The following is a 14,234-nucleotide window of genomic DNA, read 5'->3' as shown; positions in this document are numbered from 1 at the left end:
AACTACGAAGTTTTTTTTCTAGAAAATATGCTAAAAATTAAAAATTGACCTCCCCACTGGTTAATCCAAATTGCAAAGCTTTCTTATTTGAAAAACATCATTCAGGACCAAGTATTCTTTAGGTTATAATCTACTGTGCTCAGAAAATTTAACTTAGTCAGGGATTGTTTTATTTTGAGAAGACATATCAACATAGCTCTACATAATGATGACTTTCGGTCTGTCCTTCTGCCATTTCCCAGAGACCTCTTAAGCCACTCCAGTCAGGAGTAAATGAGACTCCCATACCTAAGAACCAGACACCATCATCTCTAGCATTATTACAGTTGAAAATGCAGACCATGAATATTTACACCTAGCAGGGTCCTTTGTGCCCAACTCTGAGAGACAAATGGTATTTCCAGTAATAGTTTATTGATTTCCAAATGCACAGGGGCGCTGAATCCAAACATCCTGGGATAGCAGTAAATCTCTCTTACAAAATAATTTACAGTATGAAAATGATATACTGAAACATTAACTCAAACACATAGTTCCCTTGAAAGATTGAGTGTTCCCTTGTTTAATGGAAAGGGTAGAAGGGGAAGATGACTAAGGAGGAAATGTGTGCACAGAAAATCAGGCAGAGAGCAATGGGTTCATTGGTTCTTCCCACACATGCATTGTGGCCTGTCACTGTAGAAAGATTCGTCAGGTTTAACTCCCATTAAGTACAAATATATTGTCCCCTCAAGGCCATATTAAGCCCAGCATGGGCTCTGTGGCACCTTTTTTTTTTTTTTTTTGCACCAGTTTACTCACAACTGTCTTTAATTTATTTTGATTCTCCTGCTGTGACACTTGTTCTGCTGTTTCTGGTGTGTTCTCAGTTCCAAATGCTACTGTTTTACCTTGCAGGCCTCCGAGAGGGCAGGAACTGCCTGGGCCTTATGGCACTTAAGAATGAGCTGGGGTGGGGGCTTCAGAAACACTGCTGGGGAAAGGCAAAATTAATGAGATCTGAAGTCTCCCCTGTGGGCCTTCCTTTTCTCTTAGGGCTGGGCTGAATCCATCCATAATGAGATTTGTTTTTTTTAAAAAAATTTCCAGATGTGCTAGGCAACACTGCTATTGATTTTACCAAAAAGCATGGGTTGAACGACCATATGTGAATGTGAAATTTCAGGTACTGGCAGAAGAATATTTTCTAGGTGGGGGAGAGGACTCCTAGGCCCTGCCACTACAATAAGTTATGAATTCTGCAGCTGCGCAATCAGGCTTGACTAGAGTGGTCAGACTCTCAGGTGTTCAAAATGGCTGGGTAACCAAATTTCCCATATCAAGACAATTTAGTAGGGCTGAAGTAAAATTTCCTTCAGGGCTGTCACCTCGGTGCAATGCTTTAGTAGCTGACAACATTTGCCAAGGAGGTGCTCTTCTTGTTAGCATCTTGTAAATAAGCACCTAAGTTCCAATTATCTGGTAACACTTATAATCAGGGCTGGCAGAAACTTTTGCTGTGGTATGCAAGACAATGAGGGGGCTGCTCTGAATTTCCCTTAGTTCTTAAATTGTGTGTGTGTGTCTGTGCATGTATATACACACATACATATCACTCATGTGTGTACGCATACACATATACATATCAGGTATCAGCTAGAAAGTCTAGATCCACTGGACTTTGAATTACCATATCCTCACAGAGCACAGAACAGGCCAGGTTTACTAAAATATGAAGGTTTCCTTTTCTGCAGTAGTACAGCAGAAAATAAACTGAGAGCAGAAACCCTTCACTCTTACTATTTCTGAGAAGTTCTATACTCTTAAAGGCCTAGAAACTATTTATGGGAGACTGCAACTCCTGGGGACAAGCTTAAGTTAGCAATGTGTACTTAATGCATCTGCTAAAGTAGAAGAATAAAGCTACATCTATGCCATTTCTGAGCCCAAGCTACAGAAACGAAATGTAATTTTAAAAAAGAATTCATAAAGTGGGATGGTCAGACTATAGCAGGGGAACCTGAAGTCTTTTCTCTCTCTGTACTTTAGCTATAGCATGGGTCACGGAGTTAAGGAGAGCTGGGTTCAAAATCCGGCTCCAACGTTTCCTAGCTGTGTAACTCAATGGAAGTGACTCTTCCACTCCAAATCTGTTTTATTATCTGAGAATGGGGGCGTACGACAGGGCCTGGCTCATAGTTAGTCCTCAATACAGGTCATTTCCCTTCCTGGCTGGCAGAGCTGAGACTCCAAGCACTTTTTGGAACTGCCCTAGATTTAAAGACAACAAATCAAAGGACAAACCCCCTCTCAGTCCCCAGACACCCAATATTTGGAAGGCAGCCAGAGATTGGGGATAGGACCCAGTTCATTCTGAAGACATTCACTACCTGCCTCCCTTGATGACTTGTCCCTAGGGATTTCTGCAAAACTTGCAGCCTGAATCCAGTCAGGACACAATTTTGAGCAGTCTAACTTTTACTGACCTGGCAGGAGGGAAGCCTCATACTGCTGGGGCTTGAGGCTGAGCAGCACGTTCCAGCTTTGGGGGAAGCTGGTGCCACCGCAGGAAGCATCCTAGTTCTCACATCGATAAATGGTGCCAGCAGGAACTTAGGAGCCTGGGCAGAAGCTGCTGCACTGTTTAATGCTTCCCTGGTTAAAGTTTTATCAGGTGCTGAAGACAGCAGGAGCCCAAAAAGCAAACCTGAAATCTTTTCTAAGTAAAAGGAAAAGTGCTTTCCTTGAGGCTTACGGAGATATGATAATTTATTACGGCAGGCTGGCATGTATTTTTATATTTCCGTTAATATCCATGGCATAAATACTTGGGTTTCCCAAATACTGACTTAAAGTGATACTATATGATTGGGTATGGTGAGGCCAATGATCTGCCCACTGATAAGGCTACTATTTAGAGATTTAAAAATAATTATTTGGGAAAGATAACACAAGCTTCCAAATCCTATAGACTTCTTAATCTTCTGATTTTTAAATAGAGGCCATTGTCTTTCTTTAAGGGTAGTTTTGTTGGATATGGCTGGGGGTTGTAATTAGTGGTATGCCAAATTCTCCAGCTTTTGCGGGCAGATAGATAAAACACTGAAATTGCCTAAGCCATTTGTAAGCCACCAGTTTGAGAGAAAAATACTTTTTTTTTTAACAACCCAAATTCCTCTCAAATTGATAAATAAGTCCTGACATATTTAGTGAGCTAGGATAATCCTAACCCAGAAGTATATATGCCTGGTTGCTTCCTGGCATCAAAGGAACAATCATTTCATAGCATGCACAGGTTTGAACATAATATAAATAGGATTTCTACAGTAAGTAGGTATTGTTTCTGCCTCAAAACCATCTTGTACACACACAAATCAGCTGGCCCTAAAGCTCTGTGATAGGTACCCAGGTCACAGACAGGCAGGCAGGCAGGAAGAGAGAGATTTCCCCCAGTCCAGGCTCCTTTGATTCTGCCTCAGAGGCACTAGAAGTCTAGACCCCAAGTCAGCAGCAACCCCAAGGCTGTTTGGATGCAGTTAATTGTACTTCTCAGAAATGAATACCAAAATACCACTAAAGGCAGTGGAGAGGAAGCACGTACCCCAACTTGTAAATAAAAATTACCTGCGAAGTCTCCCATTTTATATTAACTAGGTTTATGAGTACGAACATTCTATTTCATCACATAACTGTGTTTGTTTTATTTAAAAATAAGGTCATCTCCTGACTCCAAACATTTCTTAAGTAAAATTGATGTTTTGGAAGATGCAGATTATTTAGCTTGCAGTTTTGTATTCTCTAGGACATCACTGCTCATTTGAGCATGAAAAACTTGGTTGTAAGGGAACGTGATTTGGAAGTGAAAAGCTAGAAGTCCAACCACGATTGTGTCTCTGCTCATGTTACTAAAGAGGAGAAAGCAGGACAGGGAGATGATCTGCAGATTTGTTAGTGGGGAGTGCCAAGGGAAGAGGGGTTCCAGCTGAAGTAAAAAGAGGGTGTAGATGGAGCTCAGAGATCGATTCACACACCACGGAGTGATAAGAATTCTCCCCACACTGCATTTAAGCCAAGTTAGGCTAGGCAGGTGGGGGGAAGGGGGGACAGTAAAAACCTACACTGAAATTCCCATTTGGTAATATACATTCCACCTTTCATGTGACAAGGTCCATAAAACCTGCAGAAGTCACCCAAATAATTCAGGTTCCATCAGATCCTTTAGTGACTATTTTGGAAACTCGGGCAATCTGAGTTCAGAAATAACGATTTCAACTTTTAATCAGATATCTTTGGTCCTCCTTTTTTTTTTTAAGGTCATTTCCTTTCTACCTCTTCAATCATTTTTTTCATTTTCACAGCACTGAATTATGAATCTGAAGTCCTGGATAACCTCATGTACTAAAAATATCTCTATATATTTCTAAATTTTAACTCTTTCTCCAACCCTGTTTTCGAGCCATCCATCTTATTTCATGAAAACACATATTCACAAATGTATAACTGGGCTTTTAGAGACGATTTACGTGGGTTCAGTTGTACTTCGCCCTCATTTATTTCATGCTTCAATATAAATAGAGTGGGGTTTTATTAGCAGGTATGGGAAAAAAAAAAAATCTGACTGCCCTTCAAGATTATTCCAGATCCTTCCTAATGAAAAGATAGTATTTGTGTATACAATATTATAGGGGCTGACTTTCCTGAGTAAGTTCAAAGCAGCCACTGAGGGATTACCCGAAGGACCCTTCTGAATTGCTCCTGGTTGATTGATCACGGGGGCACTTTTCCTTGACCTATCACACAGTCAGTAAGCATAAAACTGGTCATCTGTTGAAGAGATACGTGCCTGCTGTGTGGGTCTGGGGTTGTATCTGGTGGAAGAACATTTGTCGCTGGGCAGCTTTCACAGAAATCAGAAGCCGTTATATATACGCTGTCACATACACACAAGGGGAAGGAATGATTTTCCACTGGGGATGGCAAGCCTTCATGTGTCCTCTTCTTCACCGGCACCACTACAAAGGAAAGGAGAACCAGGTGAGTTCAGACAACATAAGAAGGGAGGCAGCCTAGTCTACTGGTTGAAGGCACAGGCTGTTGTCAGACATCCCTGGATTCCAGTCCTGACCCTACCACCCACTGGTGGGCACTGTGGCCGTGGTCAAGTCATTTAGCGTCTCTAAGTTCTGATTTATTTGACTACAGGGATAATGATGGTAATAAAACCTACTTTCTTGGGTTATTGGAAGACTAAGTAAGATAATACATGTAAGATGCACAATGCTAGGTACACACAATAAGGAGTAGGTAAGGTAGTATTTTTTTAAAACTTACTTGACAAAATAAGTTGCTGGTAAAAATAAGCAGTTTGACTTACCCTAAGTCTTAAGCCATCTATTGTTAGGAGAGAAAAACAAAAAGAAGCTATCATTCTGTACTCCCAATGGCAATTCTCACTTGGAATAAAGCCAAGGTTTCAATTCATGCCACAGGGACAGTCACTGGGTTCAAATGTCACTTCTTCAGAGAAGGTACTCTAAGTAGAAATTCCTGATTATTCTCTATCTCCGCCTTATTTATGTCTTTACCCTGATCACATCTTATAAATTGTTTGCTATTTACTCTCCCCTCTATTTGATTAACTACTATTTTATTTTATTAACTGTCTATTTTATTAACTACTGTTTATCTAGCACTAGTATTGTGTTAGGTACATAGAAGTTTTCAAGAAATAGTTTTTAAAAAGGGAGTGAGAAATAAAAATGACAGGAAGAGAAGAGGGAGGGAGTTGAAAGGCATAGTCAGTCATTACTGCCCTGACCAGAGGATCCTAGATGTCAGTGATATTCCAGTGGCCGAAATAATGAGTCGAGCGTCCCAGAGGCGGGCTCGGAGCTCAGATGCTCAAGGTTACAGCCTCCCTGGCTTGGTACTGGGAAAGAACACTGTTGATAAAGGGACGGGGGCGAGAAGGCAGGGCTAGAAAAAGAAAGGGGGCAGGAGCAAGCATACAAGAAATGGAAAAGTAGCAAACTTGCCCAGTTTCTACAACTCCACTTCCAGGGGCCACAGTCCATAAAATCATAACAAGAGCCAATCTGAGCAAGTGGTTACTGTGTGCCAGGGGCACTGAGCTGAGCACTCCTCACCCATTCTAATATTCCTCATAACAACTCCAGAATGTAGGGACTATTATTTTTATTATCCCCATTTTCCATATGAAGAAAGTGAAGCTATGTGACTGAGATGTAAAATCTTCAAGTCACATAGTAAGGTTCGTGTCCTTAAAACTTAAGGATTAGTTTTGGCTGGATCAAGTCTGAAGTAGTCGAGCTGGGGTGCTTGGAAGGCAGGTAAAATCTCCTTCCTCCAGAAGAGACAGGAACTAAGGAAGAGGAAAGCCTTGGAGTGTACCAGCTCCCACCTATGACCTAGAAATTTTTTTCCTCACAAGTATCTATGTCTGTATAAAAGCTGTGCTCTTTTACATCCATTTGGGAAAGACTTTAAGGGAAAATATCCTAGGCAACTACATTGCAGTACTTCTGCTACGGGTGAAAATATTTCAAGACACAGAGCCTGACATCAAGATAAGTGTACTCTAAGGAGCCAAAAAACCAACTCGGCAACCATCACTATCCAAAACTCTGTCGTTTATGTTCCGTTTTCCTGCCTGTTGTCCAATGAAAGGAGCATGATAGGAAGGGCTGGACAGTGGACCGTCGTCATTAAGCAACAGTGCCTAGTGGCATCTGTCCCAAAGGGAACAAAGGATCTTTTATGAAAGTTTCTCATCAGAATCAAGGCACAGATGGAACTGGCGTCATATTCTCCCCCTTGGTATTATATCCAAAGCAAGCTCTTATTGTTCTCTTGTCAATTTTCCTTCAAATTCAAGAGATCTATCATGGTGACTGTGCCCTTTCCTTAAGCTACAGTTCACTTCCAGCATTCCTGAGATGCATAGTTTAAAGGGTTCATGAGCCTACTGGAATTGTATACAAAATTTTGTCTGGGTGTTCCTTTGTCTCAGGCCATAATTTTCATCATATTCACAAAGAGGTCAACACCCCTTCCCCAACTGAGTATAATAAAATTATAAGTAAATTAAGTTCTTTTTGAGTTGCCAGGTTCATTAATATAAGACTTGTAGAGTTGTCTTGGGGAAAAGGTCATAAGCTACGACTGATAAAATCTTTTCTCATTACCCTAAAAGAGAGCCATTCATGGGCCTGAATGATATAGTTCATCTCACAGTTTAAAAACCTGAGAATCTGGGATTCTGGAATATCACTGATTGATTCTTTCATCTGTTAAGTATTTACTGACTGCCAACTGAGCGTGAGGCATGTTGCTAGGCACGAGTAAGATGGACACAGTAGCTGCGCTTCTGGACTTAAGGCCTAGTAAGTGAGACACAGACAGAGACAGAGACATCCTACTTTGATCTACCTCCTCCTTGTCCTGAATTAATACCTACATCCACCTAACTTTCTTCCAGTGTTCCTAGCTTTGGCATCTAAAACATTACATTCCAGAGCAAGTACTTTCCTCTCCCCAAATGCCCTTCAAACATCTGGAGAGCAATAGTATCTTTCTTTACTTGCTTGGGGATTTTTTTTTTTTTACAACTCCAGATATAATGGAATATGGTATTAAATAGAAAGAAAGGCTGAGTTCTGTGGTTCTGACCCTTCTACTTGAACAGATCTCTATAAAAGTCAGCCCCTGCCAAACACTCGAGAGGTCAAATACTGAGAGATGCCTAGGTTAACTGGTCTCAGTCACAGACTGATCTAGTTTGAGAGTGCTGTTGTATCTCAAAGCAGTGATTTTAAAACTGGGGTAACATATATCCTTCTGGTACATAATGACTTTCTAGAGGGTATCTGGGAATGGGTAATTTTAAGGAAATAAATGTCTAGATTCTTAACTTTCATCTACACTCCTTCTTAAAATTAACCTTTCCAAGAAGGTGTCTGTGACCTATAGGTTCTCTCTTTAGTCACTCCCACTTTTATAATCAGCTTACTCCAACTTCAGAAAAAGAAATGCATACCTCTCACCCTCCTGAATCTTACCATTTTAGTGCCTTGGGACAATTTTAGAGCTTGCTTCTAAGAGGAGTCCTTTGAGAGCAGGGTAAGGAATTGTAAAGGAGGTAATCCCTTCTTTCATCTAGGTGATAAACTCTTGGCAAGGCTGTATGTCATCTGTCTATCTGTAGACTAAGAATTCACATTCAGAAGTGAGATGGTTGTCATGAGGTGTGTACTAATATGTTTATTTGAATTGAAAAACAAATCAGGCTTGGATTTGACAGAAAGCAAGACTAATTTGGCTGAATGGTTTGACCATAAACACCGTCTTCGTCTTAGTCAATTAGATTATATAGCGAATCTTGTCTGTAAATTTAATAAGCTAAATCTTCAGTACCAAAGTTTTGGCAAAAACATATATAAAGCTCATACTATATATAATCTGTCAGAAATCACATCCTTTTCCCATCCTCTAAACTTGATATATAATTTCAGGATTTAACTTAAAAATGGGCAAGGAGGCACATAATTTTTAAAAATATATTTTAAGAGTATAAGAATAAAAAGTTTAGTTAAAGGAACTGAGAGTTCCTAAATCCTGACTGGGAGGGTGGTCAGGCATTTAACACTGCCCTGGCTGGGGAGAGGGGTCAGAGTGACACAATGAAACTAAGGAGGCCTATCCAGAAGAATGCGGTGTCCCCTCTGCCAGTTGGCACACTGTCTGATGAAGAATCTCTTTAGTTTTGATTGGGTGCCTGTGAAGTTGAAGGAGCTGTTAGAGGCATGCCACAAGCCCCAGTCATATCCAGCCTCTAAACACCCTCTGGTAAAGTGATTATGATCAAGGAGTATTCACTTCCTGATGATTTTTTTTTAGCCAGTCCGTATAGGCGGGTAGCTCAGCTTTTCAGCTTCTGTTCCCAGAGAAGGAGGCTATAGAGGAAGTTAATAAGAGAGGTGACAGGCACTCTGACCTTATAAGTTTAACAGTTTCTTTTCCTGAGACTATGATACATCTTAATTTGATTTGGCATCACTCATATCTGCTGAGTTCTTGGCTATTTATTGCTATCAAAGGATAATTCAACTCAGGAACATAGAGAAATTAAGGGTATCAACAAGGGAGGAAGGCTAGATTCAGCTGAAATCAAAAAGATAGATTTAGTGTTCTCCAAGAATGAAGCCACACAAGTATTGCACAGGAGCTAATTAGAAAGTCTCTATTCACCATCTGAGGTGTGGCTGCCCAGTTACAGTAAGTATGCAATCGGCCTGGCTCAGGGAACGGGCCAAATGCCCAGACTCAGAAATACTCCACTACTAGACAGAGCAGAGCTGCCACTTTTGTCTCCCCTTTCACCTGCCCAAATAGCCTGGGCTGAAAGTGAGGGGGTTAGTGTGCTATAGGGGATCAGAACTTACATATTTAGCAGCCACCTGTGGAACTGAGATATAAGATAAAATGAAATGTCCTCAGTTTATTCTGGGTTAGCTCAGAAAAACATGAGAGGACTTCAGAGTTCTAGTCCTGGCTTTGCTGTATGACTCTGGGATCCAGTTTCCTCAAATGGGAAATTCGGATGTCTTGCATTATAAGTAAAATTTAGGAAAATTCCAAACCAGACAAGAGCTAACTTGTCTTTTCCAACTTCCAAACTTGTTGAGCTAATTAATTAGTTCTCATTTATACTATTTTCTCTCTTGCTTCCTGTGCATTTCTCTCTTTCCCATTCCTCCCAATTCAATCTGAAGACTGGCCTAGGTGTTCCAAGTTCTTTTACCTCTTTTTTCTGGCTGGGCCCAAACACCAGGTTAATTAATAATACTGTTTGATTAATACCTATTACAGACTCAAGAGTAAGCTCTGATTTGAGGAAAAAGCTCCATGATTCCCCCGATTCATCATGATTCTTAAAAAAGTCTAAAGTGACTCTAGCCTTGTTTTTTCTCAAATCACAGGAAAGACAGAAAGAAGGGCTTTTCTCTCTCTAGATCATTCTACTTTATACTGTGACTTTTCTCTCCTTTAATAATAACCACTATTTACAGAGGGCTGACTTTATGTTCCATGTACTGTGCTAAGTAATTCATAGATATACAAACTTGTCAAACCCCCTAACAGTAGCTTTTGGATAGGTATCATCAAATCCATTTTACAGATAAAAAAATTGAGGCCGAGAGAAGCTACATGGCTTGTTCAAGGTACACAGCTTGTAAATGGTAGATCTAGATTATGCAGACTCCAGAACCCTCAAAAATTAAACGACTTGGGTAAGAGGTGAGACATGCACCTATATCTTCTGACTTCCAGTTACCTAGCCAGTAAGTAGCAGCCACTAAAATTCTATGAGGCCCAATTTTTTCACCTAAAAAATGGGATAATAATGTCCTACCTCTAAGGGTTGTTGCAGTGAGATGGAAGGCAAGTTCTTTTTTAAGATGAAAAAAATGCCAGGTAAGGTTGGGATTACTATAGAAGGAAAAGGAAATACAGACACTGGGTTTGTCTCTCAGCCCTCACAGCTGCCTCTGCCTCTACAGACCTACGCAGGTGCCTCTAAAAGTTTGGGTCTCCAGCTTTGCCTCAGGTCCACACTCTAACCACACTACCAAGTTTGATTTCTGTGTACCTTAAGACTTGTTTACCATTTTTATAGGTGGCTACCTTTGCATTCCCCAGGGGCTGCGTATATGGTGGCCTGTTTCTATGAAAGATGGAAAGGCACCAGCAGGCATGTCAGGCAGGCAGTGCCCTTCTATAGGGAAATACTTGAAGAGAAGTAACAGGCAGGCTTATTAGCCTGTGATGTCCCATCTGTTCTTAGAATTCCTCTCTTTCATACTGAGTCTTCTGTTGCTACTACTGCTGGATTTAAATGGAATAATTTCTAGCCTTTTTTTAAATTCAGAAAGTAGCTTTTTTTTTGTTGATCTGTGCTTTCTGTAACAAGTATTGCTTCTATAAAAAGGGGAAAAAAAACCTATAGTGTTATCCACCAATGATAATCACCATTAACACATTAAAATATATTTATCTATACCCCTTCATGCATATATTAAAATATTTACTTCAAAGGCTCTTTCATAATCTGCTTTTCCAGTCAAGTGGCAATCACGAATATCTTCCTTATCAAAAATTATATTTCTATAAGATTATGATTTGTAATTGAATTGTATAGATTTACCATACCTAATATTGGACACTAATTATTTCTGCCTTTTCACTATTACCCATACCTCCGTGACACACATGCAGGTGGATGCATTTTTAGGTTCATCCTTAATTGTTTCCAAAAATAATATTTCCAGAAGGGAAACTTATGTCAAAGGGCATGGTTTTGTATTTAATTAACTTTGTTTTAGAATAACTTAAGATGTAAAGACAAATTACAAAGTAGTACAGAGAGTTCTAAAACCTACTTTCCTCTATTATTAACATCTTACATTAGTATAGCACATTTGTTATAGTGAACCAATACTGTTACATTAACATCAATTGAAGTTCATATTTTATTCAGATTTCCTTAGTTTTCCCCTAATGTCCTTTTTCTATTCCAGATTTCACCCAAATACATTACTTTTTGCCATCATGTGTCCTTAAGCTCATCTTGGTTGGGACGGTTTTTCAGATTTTCTTGTTTGTGATTACCATAACAGTTTTGAGAAATACTGGTCAGGTATTTCGTAGAATGTCCCTCCATTGGGATTTGTCTGATATTTTTGTCATGGTTAGGCCATGGTTATAGGCCTTTAGAAAGGAAACTACAGAGGTAAAGTGCCATTCTCAACACCTCATATCAAGGATACATACAATCTATACGACTTAGTTGTTGATGATGACCTTGATCACCTAGCTGAGACAGTGTTTGTTAAGGTTTTTCCACTGAAAAGTTACTTTTCCCCTTTTCCCATACTGTCCTTTTTGGAAGGAAGTCACTATGAGCAACCCACACCTAAGGAGTGAGGAGTTACACTCCCTATCGTTGAGGGTAGGGTATCTACATAAATTATTTAAAATTCTTCTGAACATAAGATTTGTTTCTTCTCCTTCATTTATTTATTTATTCAATCATTTATTTATATCAGTTTGGACTCATGGATATTTATTTTATACTTTGGGTTATAATCCAATTATTTTGTTGCTCAAATTGTTCAGCTTTGGTGTTTGGGAGCTCTTTTGGTCAGTTCTGTGACCCCCCTGATACTCCCCCATCAATGTGCTGTGTTTGTTTTTGTTTGTTCGTTTATTGAGCGCCTATTAACTTTATGGCACTACAAAATGCTCTGGGATCATCTTGCATATTCTCTACCCTAGTCCTAGAATCAGATAGTTCTCCAACCATCAAAGGACATGTATTTTTAAAGGTATTTGATTGATATATCATTATTAAACTGCCCTCCAGAAATCATCTTACAATAATTTAGTCATTATTCATATAAGTTTGAGAATGTCCATTTTTTCCACACCCTTGCTAACACTGGGGCAACTGCAAAGTGTCTCCTAGGATGAGACGGTGGGGTGTGTGTATGTGTGTGTGTTTCTCCTCTTTGAAATAAATTCCATGTAATTATTCAGTCTGCTGTTGAACTTCAAGAGGAAAAGCAAGAGAGGCAGTAAGCTTTCTCTTTTCTCTGACTTTCTGTTGGCCTCCCCCACCTCCCTCCCCTCCCCCCAGCACTGCTGGATTTCTCATAACTGATGACCTCCTGTGGTGACCACTGAAAAGAACCTTTCCCGAAGCCTCTATTAGGGCCCAGGCAACTCCAGGGGGGTGGGAGTTTGAATCAGAAAATAGCCCAAGGGTTTACCTTCCCTGCCTGCTTTCTGCTCCTTCAGGAAATCCACCCGACCCAGTTTCTTCATCTTTTCTTGGCAAGTGAATAATGGAAACAAAATCTCTCTCAAGCAGTTTCCTTTCATGGAAATCTTAAACGTAAGATTTAAGAAAATGCTAGACTTCAAATTGCCTGTTGCCTTAGCTGCCGTATCTTACAAAACACCAAAGGGAGAGGGAGAAACGATCAATAAATAAAATACACTCTTGACACTAATCTCTAATCTCTGTATGAATGGTAAGCTATTTTTTTCTTTAATGTGTCTCAGATTAGTTCTCAGTAACTTTGAGTCCCATGATGACCTTGAATTGAGGTCCTGAAGTTGTAAAAATTGGAAATTGGAAGTATACCAACTCTCAAGAACTAGTGCTACTTCTCATATCGCAGAGGGTTAGGAATGTGGATGTAAGAGTTAGAAACGCTTAGGTTGCAAGTCACAGCTTTGCCATTTACTAGCTGTGGAATTTTGAGTTTGGTGTTCTTACCTGGAAATGGAGAACAATTTAGTACCTACCTGGAAGAGTTGCTGGGAGGATTAAATGGGGATTAATGTATATAGAGTGCCTGATATGGTGCCTGGCACATAGTAAATGCTCAACACATTTTATGGTTACTTAGTAACATCAGATGAAGAAATCAAGGCTAAGAGGCTAAAAAGTCATACAGTGAGATGATAGCGGAGTGAGATTAACTGAAAGTCAGAACTTCTGGTTCCTGAATCCACCTTCATACCTGCAAGCTCCATTTTCTTTAAGAATGCCATTTAATAACAAAAGAGCTAACACTGTTGTCACACATGAACTGTAGGCATCATGGTGTCGTTTGAATGGGTTCAAGATTCCTCCTCAAGCCTATTCTCTTGGTGTTTGAGAAAAGTCTGTTTGTTAATAGGGAGAGTAAGCCGCTATAATTTCTTTGAGTAGTTGATATGCGCCAACCATTGTGCTCAAAACTTAGAAGCACCATCTCCGTATCCCATCGAGTCTACCAGCAAGTTCCGTTGACTCACACTGCACAGCGCAGCCCGCTTGCCCACTCCTCTTCTCCACTTCCATCACCACCTCCTGCTTGAACTACTGCAGTTCCTTCTGACTGATCTTTCTACTTCTACTCTTTCACTACGGTTCAGTTTTCAAACTGCATTCGGAGTAATATCTTTTAAATGTGTGACAGATTATGTTACTGCCTCGCTTAAAAATTCTTCAGTGGCCTCCTATAACCTCAGAATAAAGCCCATGGCCCACAGATCTCTATTTGATTTGGCCCCTGCCTACCTTTCTAAACTATCTTGTGCCACCTGAAGGCCACACTGGTTTTATTTCTGCCCCTCAAATAAGAAGACCTTGTTCTTGCCATAAGGCTTTTGCATTTGTTCTGTCT

The 14,234-nt window shown here is 40.1% G+C and overlaps 1 protein-coding gene across 1 annotated transcript in view; it reads right to left on the bottom strand.

The window, feature by feature from the left end:
- Nucleotides 1-394: 394 nt before the first annotated feature.
- Nucleotides 395-14,234, bottom strand: part of TRIM44 (tripartite motif containing 44) — a 97,572-nt gene continuing 83,732 nt past the window's right edge. The window contains exon 6 of the mRNA XM_015586401.2: nucleotides 395-4,991. The gene's annotated coding sequence lies outside the window, so the exon portion shown is untranslated. The remainder of the gene's footprint in view (nucleotides 4,992-14,234) is intronic.

Source organism: Pteropus alecto, unplaced genomic scaffold (assembly GCF_000325575.1).
Source record: "Pteropus alecto unplaced genomic scaffold, ASM32557v1 scaffold71, whole genome shotgun sequence".
In the NCBI taxonomy this organism is placed as follows: Eukaryota; Metazoa; Chordata; class Mammalia; order Chiroptera; family Pteropodidae; genus Pteropus; species Pteropus alecto.
Note: the sequence above shows the minus strand (reverse complement) of the source record. Positions and strands in the feature narration are given on the sequence as shown.